This window comes from Diospyros lotus, chromosome 6 (assembly GCF_014633365.1).
Source record: "Diospyros lotus cultivar Yz01 chromosome 6, ASM1463336v1, whole genome shotgun sequence".
Taxonomy (NCBI): Eukaryota; Viridiplantae; Streptophyta; class Magnoliopsida; order Ericales; family Ebenaceae; genus Diospyros; species Diospyros lotus.
This window is the reverse complement of record NC_068343.1, coordinates 13,675,621-13,684,593: the sequence shown is the minus strand read 5'-3', so window position 1 is coordinate 13,684,593 and position 8,973 is coordinate 13,675,621. Positions and strand designations below refer to the sequence as shown.

At 34.7% G+C, this 8,973-nt stretch overlaps 1 protein-coding gene across 1 annotated transcript in view; it reads right to left on the bottom strand.

The window, feature by feature from the left end:
• Window positions 1–5,754: 5,754 nt before the first annotated feature.
• The window catches only part of LOC127803402 (ras-related protein RHN1-like), a gene marked incomplete in the record, with an annotated part of 36,460 nt that continues 33,241 nt past the window's right edge, over window positions 5,755–8,973 (bottom strand). The window contains 1 exon segment of the mRNA XM_052339602.1: window positions 5,755–6,551.

Genomic DNA, 8,973 nt, shown 5'->3' with positions numbered 1-8,973 from the left:
TTTGGACCAGCTGCACAACATCTCTCATCATTGTGGGCCATTAGTATCCTTGCTGAAGTGCTTTTTGAGAAAGAGACCAAGCTCTAATATGACTGCCACAAATTCCCTTGTGGATCTCCCTTAGGATGTAATCAGTCTCAGCGGGTCCAACACGCTTCAGTAACGGCTGGGTGAAGGACTTCTTGTAGAGGTTCGAGCCAACCAATAGGAACTTGGTAACCTGGCGCTTGAGTTTCCGGCTCTCTTGTTTCTCCTTTAGTAGCCATCCCTTAGTCAGTTGTGCTATGATAGGATCTATCGAACTTTCTCTTTTATCCAAGCAAAGTTGTTATGCCTCTGTCTCTATGCTTATCTAGGGCAATGACTCCATGTAGACAGCCCGCGAATTCTTAAGGGAAGAAGCAATTATCCTTGAGAGAGCATCTGCCACGGCATTCTGTACTTGAGGGACATGGTTGATTTTTGCCACCTAAAAACGAGCCATAAGATCCTTGGCAATCTCCAAGTACTGGACCATAGCTTTCTCTTGGGCCTCGAACTCTCCTGTTACCTTTTGTACAATCAAATTAGAGTCAGAATATACCTCCAGATCCTTGACTCCCATATGTTCTGCTAGTCTGAGTATAACAATGAGCACCTCTTACTCGGCCTCATTGTTAGAGGCATTGAACTCGACGTGGATGGCATACTGCCAAGCCTGGCCATTAGTAAAGTGCCTTCAACTATGAAGTCTTCCAAAGCTTGTGCCTTGATGGCTAGTCGAAGGCGATAGTCGATGTGGGAAACACTTAACTCTACCGCCCATTTGAGCATCCTCCCAGACAAGTCTGGCTTTCCCAACACATGCCTTAAAGGCTAACTAGACAAGACGATAATATGGTATGCCTCGAAGTAGGGTCTTAGCTTTCGAGCGGAGATAATTAAGGCATAAGCCAACTTCTCTGTCAAAGTGTAGCGAGTCTCGTCCTCGACCAACCTTTTGCTCACATAATAGACTGGTTTCTAAACTTTGTCCTCCTCCCACACCAAAATCGAACTGACAGTTTCATTTGAAGCAGCCAGATAGATATATACTTGTTAGGTTTAAATAACAATGGCACCAACACCAAGAAGGGGTGAATTAGGTTGTTTTAAAAATTCGATTGAACTTGAAAATCCTTTTGATGAAAAAAGAGATTTTAGAGCAAATGAGGATTATTGAAATGCTTGGAATAATAAATGAAATAAATAGCACAAATAAAGAAGATACACAATGATATATAGTGGTTCGGCTTAAACCAAGCCTAATCCATTACCTTAACTCCTCATTAAGAATTTTTCAATCAATCCACTAAAAATCTCCTATCTCTCTGGATAGGCCCTCTAGCAACAAGGTAGGAAATTACAATCTCTTGGTTCGACAAGCAAGCCTTCTAGCAACAAGCTATGTATTTCAACCCCTTACTTCAATAAGCAAGTCCTCTCACAACAAACTAGGAATCAAAATCCTCCTATAAGTAATGTAAGCCCTTTAGCAAAACAAGATAGGAAAAATACACAGAGATGAAAGATAAGAAATGATCTAAGAAACAAAATTCTCAGTTACAAATTCTCTCAAGAATAAAGACAAGACTTGATAATAAATTTAATAAAATGAATATAAAGCCTTGGAGAGAAACTAAATATACCAATGAAGCACAATAATGAGTTTAGCACTTGGACGCTTGTAATGTAATCTCTTGGTTGGTTTGAATCATCCATTTGACTTGTATTTATAGTGTCTTGATAGCCCATTCACAAATCTTGCTTTTTGGAGTGGAAAAGCCACTTTGGGATAGTGGATGAACTAGCCGTCACATGTTGTCTGCAACGAATCGGTCGACAGCTTCATCTAATCGGTCAACAGGTTCATAATACTAGTCAGCAGGTCGTGATGCAGAGGCGGTCGACATCAAACAACTGAGAGCACGTCAAGCAACTAGTCGACGGCATGATTAGAACCGGTCAACATGTCTATATAGTCGGTCAACAGGTTTAAAAAAATATTAGATTTGCTTAATGATACAATTCATTGCATATATACATAAGAACATATTTACATTTCTTTAGTTTAAGTAAATGTCCTCATTTTCTTTAATTTATATTTTATCTTCCATTTACTTCAATACATAAATATAAATAAGAAGGTACCCCTATTTGAATTCAATAAGAATATCTAAAAAATCAAAATTCATAACAATAAAAAAGTAGAATTTTGGTTTTACTACAAATTCAGTATTTGGCAATTTTACCACTCCCAAAATACATACCTTCTATTTTTTTAAAAATTCATTAAAAGTCATTTTAACAACAATAAATATTATATATCAAAATATCGGGAGATAATTTTTTAAAATGAAAACAATTTCATATATGTCTCCTTATAATGTACTAATCTTCCAGATTTAGAGAAAAATATAGATCATTCAGTTTTTATTTTCACATAGGTACTTGAAATTAATTTTTATTAAAAATCATAAACTTGACTCATGACTTGGGGATCAAAACCAAATATTATTTTTCATCATCAAAACTAACCATAAATGTAAAACATCAATAGTAACTCCCCTAGCTGTGGCTTAGTTAGGATCGAAGGGAAGACTAGATACCGTTTTAGTTGCTCAAACGTCTCCTAGCATTCTTCTTTCCATGCAAAATTCTAGACTTAAGTCAAGGCCTTAAAGATTGGCAATCCTTTCTCTGCAACCTTGACAAGAATCTCCCCGATGCCGCCATCATTCCAGTTAATCTCTACACCTCCTTATAAGGAGGCATCTCCAGGATGACTTTTATTTTCGAGGGGTTAGCCTCAATTCCCCCGTAACTTACATTATCTCCAGGAGGGATTAGCCTCAATTCTCTTATGAGAGAGGTCTCCAGAAAACCCTCCCACAAGGAATTTCTTTCGTAAATTTGTTAAAAGAATAAGGATGTTAAAAGTATTCGACATAATTGTAATATTTTATCCCAAAAATAACTTTTATAAAAAAATAATAATCAATTACTTAGACCACAAGCGATCGACTATCTTAACTTGCATTATCAGGAGACTCTTCATTTTATATTCCCTATCCAACATAATTATAGGAAGCAACCATATAGTTAATATCTAATTGACCAGTCCAACTGCCCGTGACAAAAAGGTGAAAGTAACGCGTAAATTTATAATTCATTCAGCTAAGCAACAAAAAGATTGTAATTATTTCATAAAAGTTTGTCTTTAGAAACACATGGGATATAGGATATGTGTGTGTGTATATATACATATATATGTTGGATAAACATCAAAAATTACAAAGGCCTTTCTGGGTACGAGATCATTAGAATTTATTAATGGCGTTTTCCTATGATTGGGTCTTAATTTGTTAATTTGGTAATTAAGAAGACTGACGTACTGTACCTCTTTCCCTAGTAATTTAGTGAGAGGGATACCACAATCCAATAATCCATAGTGGGCTGTACCTCAACCCAGATGTCTTTATGTCACTCATTATTTTGTCCACAACTTTTATATATGGTAGGACAACTAATTAGCTAGGTTGATGTTACGAAATTAGGATAAGTGTATGTAATGAAAAATGAAAACCCTATTATAGTAATAATTAAAAATAAAATTTTATATAACCGTGATGATAATAATTAATAAGATGATGATACATATATACTATAAGTTGCAAAGTATATACATTTTAGTGCATTGTGTTTGACTTGTTGTGAGGAGGGAAAGAAACAAAATGATATGTCATGGTTTTGTAGCTACTCTTTGTTTAAAGCAATTGGGTGGGTAAAATCTAACAACTTCATACTAAAAGTAAGGGGTGACAGGTGATCATGATCCTGCACAAACTTGACCATCTTTACCAACTCCTCAATCATCACATTGATTTTTCTATTTCTTTATTTTTTATTTACCCGTGTGTGCTGATGTTCAAGCTACCAAGCAAAATTTAATTATTACAAACTTGTCCATAACATATACATACATATATATTTTGGAGTTGATGCAGATGAGATGATTAGTTAATTAATAACCTTTGGGCTAATATAATTATGTCTTAAAAATAATAGACTAATTAAGTGTATAATTTTTTCAAATTTATAAAATTTTGACTTTTAGTTAAGAGGATTCAATAATAGTAAGATTTTATTTATTTATTTTACTTTTAATATATACTACTAAAAGAAATTTTCAAAAATTTAAGGAAATCATAAACTCTAAAACCTAATATAAATGTGCCCTCGATGGTGGAGTATAATAAACTTAATGTGCCATCTTAATCATTAATCATATCTTATATTCAACCAATATCTTTACATGCATTGACATATAAGGAGTTACAACTCGATCTCTTATAATTTGTAAACACGTACTCTTTTATTTTTTTAATTTATTAAATTCTCTCGAGTCAACTCGTAATCTCTTTTGATTTTCCTTGAAAAGGGGACAATCTTAGAAAATCTTGATCTAAGATTTTCCTTTGCTGTGGGTTTTGAGCTTAAAAGGAGCACTACAGCCATTCATCTTGATCTAGTCCCTATCTGCTTGCTATATCTTGTCTCTTGGTTTGCGCTAAACTTGCTTTCTTTCTAAAGAACTAAAATAATGGTTAAAGCTGTAGAGGGAAGCTTTGATGACAGAATATGATCACAACTTGTACATTTGCTATCTAAGCTTCCATAAATCAATCCCTAAACTGACATCCAAGTTTCATTGGCAGACTCATTTAATTGCAAAAAAAAATAAATAAATAAATAGTGTGTTGCGTACGTCACCTGTAGCTTAAGCCTCAATCTTTACACCTTTTTCATAACCAACCAAACTTAAGCACTGAACACAAAGCCGACGGCATAGACACAGAAAAAAGTAGAAAGGATGAAGCTGCAGCGACAAAACCCCGTGGCTGTAGCACCAACAAAACCCCATTAGTCCTCTTCCCAAAGGAAAGCTCAGACTCAGAAAAGCCGAAACATGGAAACAGGGAAAGAGGGATGGCCTGACACATCAAAAGTGAGATCAACTGAGAAAGAGGCAAATCGATCCCATTCAATTGAATTAGGGATACAAAGGCTGTAACTTTAGCATTGGTTTAATTTAAATTTTATTATGAGCATTATACATAACTAACATTATTCCTATTACATAGAATCAATTACATAAAATTTTGATGGCCACTCATCTTTACTTACTTTTATATGTAAATATATATCTTATTTAAAGTTATAATATCTTATATTATATTTAAGAATTTCCCAAGTCTCTTTTTTTACTATAAACTTCACCTATTGAATCTATTCTTACAAACCTTATTTTCCAACTTAGAGCTACATTTAAAATTATATTTTTTGCCATATGAGTTTGAATCCCTTAAATCCCATCTCATTGTTGTGAAGCATTGTATCCTCCCCCTTGCATCAAAATTTTAGAAACAAGAGCGACAGAAAATCGCGCAAGGATAATAATTTCAAATTTTAAAAACAAATCTAGCCCATATAAATTCAAAAGAGAATATATATATATATATATAATGTTAATAACTATAAAATTATATAGAAATAATTTTCTCAAATATAGAAAATAAAAACTGTCATTAAGGTGAAAGAAGTTATGCGTCGGGCTTACCTTCACCCAAATAACACAATAATTCGGGAAAAAAAAAAAAAACAAGTATAAGTTTTAATTCCAATAAATAGCTTGGCTACATAAATTTGAGATTTCTATTCTCTTAACTCTCTCTATTCAAGGCATGACTCCAAAAGAATATATTGTAGTAAAAGAGAATTAACAATACCAATGCCATGTGAGCACTCATGTATACAAATAAGGGGAAAACAAAAAAAAAAAACCCAGAACAGGAGAAGTCAAAAAAGGAATTGGAATAATAATGACAAAATAAGAATAAAGACAGAAACAGCCAAACGAGCCCAATAACTCAACGAAGAAACCATACATGCCAATTATCTGTTGCCACCAAACAATAATAGTACTCTGCTGCTAATAGAATCTTGTTTGATACGATTGCAAAGGGCAATGAATAAATTTGAGGCACACAATGGCCTACCAAAAAGCTATGGCACCCATCATCCACAAGTCCAGCCCAGTCCAGTCCAGTCCAGTCCATGTCAATTGAATTTCTTGTCTACTCTTTTGGTGCAATAATAGATATTACTTCAACCACAGCTATATAGCTCAGTGGCCGCTGCATTATCCCTTCTACATTCTTTCTTTGGCCTGACATTAATCAACATCCCATAAGACATATCACAATCAGATGGCGCTATACACATCGTGCCACCACTGTGAGAAATTTGGATTGTTAGTTAATTATACGACTTTCATCATCAGAAACAAACTAACCTATTGTTTCAGTAAATATAGGGTAAAACATGCTCAAAAGCAACCATGGATGAGGATGGGGTCATCACTGTTGTTTATTCTTTATGTTAAACCACTCAATTCCTTCAACATTATACAACTGCTACACATTTACACGGCTTAACAATGGTTTGTCATGAGTTTGTACAGTAGTGGTGGACTGCATAATCCTGCACAAATACAAATCCAGCGCAGCATATAATCCTGCAGGCATTAAAATCCAGAAAAAAGAAACACTTTAAACATTCAAAACCACCGAGCAAAGCATATAACAGGATGACGGAAAGAACAAAAGAGACAAAATCACTACTGGGCCCATTTGCTTCGACTTCCATTTTCAATTTTTTTTTTCCAAAATTTTGAAAACGGAAAAAAGAAATGATGTTTTGTTATCCATTATCGTTTTATAATAATGTAAATAATTCTATAAGTTCTTGGAAAAGATGAACACGCCCACAACTGTGCATTATTTTTTTTTTTCCATTCCCATTTCATTTCATTTTCTGCCTTAAGTTCCCCACACCAAACTCTGTTTCTTCATCCTTCCTTCACCCTCCCCTGGCTACCCCACTTCACTGACCCCAACAGTAATTCTGAGCCCTTATGCAATTCTTCTTCTTTGTGTGTGAATCTAGATTCAAGAAAACCTATATGGGATCACAATGAACCTACATCTAAAAACAGTCAGTCTTGAGTTCTAGAGAGAACCTAGAAGCTGATCTAGGTTCACCATAGGCCGCAGTATTGGAGATGAAGAAGAAAGGCAAAGAAAAACATTAAAAAAATGAAAACTTTTTACATTAGGGAAATTTTAGTGAAGACTTGTACGAAACACTAGCTTTAGTTTTTATTTTAGACTAGGATGATGATTTATGGTCTCTGACAAAATGCACTGAGTGCCTTTGCTGAGAGGGGACATTTCCCTTTTGGCGCCCCCCCCCCCCCCCTTCTTTTCAAAAGGAGGTGAAAAGGAAACTCTTCCCTCTCTCTGAAGGCACTCAATGCACTTTGTTGGCACATATATCAATACCAGTGTTCTTTAAAAAGTAAAAATCAAAAAATGGAAAAGAAAAAAAAAAAAAAAAAAAGACGACTAGAAGCACTGTTGAATGGCCCTTAAGAAAGTAGATTTTCGAAAAACCCACAGAACACTAAATATAAAATTAGTGACATTAGCTACCCTCCCACTAGTTTTCTACATATAAAAAACTGGACAGGAAGTCCTACATAAGAAAGGAATAAGTATAGAGGATGAAAGAGGTAATATAAATACTCTTTATAGTAATTGGCTTTTAAAACTAAATTTCAATAATAAATAAAATAGAAGGTATAACATAAAAAACACAAGATTGAACTGATGGCACAACACTTTCCATCAACTTTTGGAGGGATAAGTAGGGGCCTTGACACATTATGATCTCTTAAGTGTGAGAGGAATGAAGCATCAACTGTTTAATCATCTTAATGGAACTCTTCTCTAAAGAGGAGGTCAATTGTGTAATGCACCCAAGGTGGTGACTGGTGGACCAATCATGTGATAATGTACATTTGCATCCAAACTGTTGCAATCCAACAATTGAATGGTCCATGACAGATCAAAGTTGCAAAGGATGCAAAATCACAGCAGTGGAGTCAAATCAGGGTATAATTTATTATTTATTGGGTGAAGGTGCACTAACAAATTCCTGAGAGGAACACACAGTTAAGTATAGTACATTTGGATAACTACAATTGCAACTAGCATTACCAATTACTTTCAGTGGTAACGGTAGAGACTACCAGAGGAAGTCAAGAATCCACTTAACCAATTGCTCTGGATATATTCAGCAGCCAAGAGGAGATAATAAGCAATTCATACGAATATCATCTTCATCCTACCCCAACAGACCCAGCCCCTCTCATCCCACTCCATCTTCCCAAAAGATTAAAAAAGGAAGAAAAGAAGAAGAAAACAAAGGATTGCTTGTTTGTGATTCAGAAAAAATAACCAGAAAAGCAACCAGCAATAGCACTAATGTTATGCAGATACGGGCATAATGCACCACGCCCGGTGAAGAACATTAGATAAATTTTGAATTTAGAAACAAATTGCGAGATCATTCATCAATTCAGAGAAATTATGTTCAAGACCTGCTGGACACATGTTTTACAACTTCCATGATTGATTTTTCATCAGAAGGAGATATTTGCTAATAAGTCCACTTTGGGATCCAGTAGCATTTTTTTTTTTTATATCACATGATTCTACAGGGTGAAAATGGTTTCTGTTTAATAAATCAATTAAAAAATAAATTTAAAACCATATAAATACAGCATGATATGTGGCAAAAATAATGCTAAGGAGAAATTTAATATTAACTTAAAAGGAAAATGAAATATAGGTAAAGAAGATTACGGACAAGACTTAGGCACAGAGCATGATGCAGCTCTGGATCCTTCTGTTGGTCTATCTCCACAAGAACCATCCCTGCTAGATTCTGAGGAGGCTGAGCTCTAGGCAGCCTCTTGCTATTAGGGAAGAAAAGACAAAAACAGGAAAAAGCTTCAATTCAAGTAGCAGTTTATCAGATATGCAATTACTA